General features: G+C 55.4%; 1 protein-coding gene across 3 annotated transcripts in view; it reads left to right on the top strand.

Annotated features, from left to right (window-relative positions):
* The first annotated feature begins 780 nt into the window (after nt 1-780).
* PPARA (peroxisome proliferator activated receptor alpha) overlaps nt 781-1,529 on the top strand; it is a 34,667-nt gene continuing 33,918 nt past the window's right edge. For 2 of the 3 annotated variants that reach the window (XM_085305884.1, XM_085305889.1), the window contains exon 1: nt 781-870. The gene's annotated coding sequence lies outside the window, so the exon portion shown is untranslated. Of the gene's footprint in view, nt 871-1,105; nt 1,302-1,529 lie in introns of those variants that run through there. The other variant, XM_085305885.1, reaches the window with a different exon arrangement.

Genomic DNA, 1,529 nt, shown 5'->3' on the forward strand with positions numbered 1-1,529 from the left:
CCTATGCCTCCTTCTTCTGAATGGCCACAAACTGTAATTCTGTGAAGGAGTCAAAACAGGCAAAAGCTCTGTGTGTAGGCTTGCTACACACAAAATAACTTCATTTTAGAAACATCTGTAATGGGTCATGTTTTCTCCTCTCGGCATCTGCCAAGTAAAGACTACTCAAGTCAATATAAAGTGCATTTTTTTTCAAATGGAGTGAAAACAGTAAGTAAAGAGTAAAAATATAAGTAAAAATACAGTAAGTAAGGAGTAAAAATGTAATTAAAAATTGATGACCACCATGAGGTTAATCAAGAAATGTAACACACATGAAGCAGTCATGCAGAGTAGATTTCTTAAAAAAAAAAGAAAAAGAAAGAAAAAAAAAGGATTCCCTTTAAAAATAATGTATTTATGCTTTTGGGCGCCTTTTGAAGAGCTCCGGTCCTTGAGAGACTGAAGAAATCAGTCATTTACAGGTGATTTTTCTTCAGGATTTTGTTTTGATAGCTGCTCCCTGTGCTAACTTTCTAAACAATACTTTTTTTTTTTTTTTTTTTTTTTTTGCGGGGGGTGGGGGGTAGCTGCAGGTAGCCAACATCCCCTGGCCTGCGTGATAATCTGGATGTGCCTGTCCCATGCTGGGTCCAGGCAATGCCACTGGAGTGGGCCACCCTGTCAGCCTGCGACTCCGACCAGTAGAGGCTGCTGGTCCTGTGCACCGCAGAGCACAACCGAACTGGTTGTACTCCACTTCCTAAGTGGAGTTTTGGCTTTTTAGGTGCAAGTGGCCTGGCCTCACAGCCTCGAGTTTGGGACTCTGGGACAGAGCAGCGTTGGTGGCCTGACTTCCCTGCCGCAGCAGAACCCTCTCGCGCCCAACAGGTAGGAGCTGCCCGTGTCAAGTCAGCGCCCTGCCGGCCCACGGGGCGCCGAGAGCCGCGAGGGAGCCGAGCCGTGCCCGGCTGGGGAGCCCCGTCCTGCCTGAGTGCCCGCAGCGGGGCTACGGCTCCAGCACCCACGGCCGCCGGGACCAACGGCTGCCCGCGGGGGCGGGGAAGCAGGGGGGCAGGGCGGCTGACGGGCAGGCGCTGGACACCCTCCTCACGCGTGACCGGGGATGCCGCGGCGGCGCGCGCCCAGCGCCGTTCCCGCTGCCGCTGCCTGTGAGCGGCACCGCTGCGGGCACTGCTCCTTCACGTGAGCGCCGCGACCTGGCCTCCGCGCTCCGCAAATAGCTTGGCAGGCGGATAAGAGGCGGCGCGAGGCCAGACTTTGTTCCCTGGCAGATGTCTTCGCCCTCTGCGCCAGCGCTGGTTCGTCTCTTCACTCTCTCGTGTTTTCTTTGCCTTTGACCGAAAGTTGCGGGCAGGCCGCTGCTCACCCCGCGCTGCCGGGGCCCTGAGGGGCCGCGCGGGCGGCCGTTACCGCGGGCGGCCGTGGAGCGCCGGCGTCGCGGAACCGTGCCCGCCGGGCTGTCCCAGACGCGTTTTCCATGGGCAGAGGGGGGAAATTCCTCTGTTTTTTCGAGTCTTTTTTTTTTT

The sequence above is a fragment of the Rhea americana genome, unplaced genomic scaffold (assembly GCF_003343005.1).
Source record: "Rhea americana isolate MKP2758 unplaced genomic scaffold, rheAme1 scaffold_228, whole genome shotgun sequence".
NCBI lineage: Eukaryota > Metazoa > Chordata > Aves > Rheiformes > Rheidae > Rhea > Rhea americana.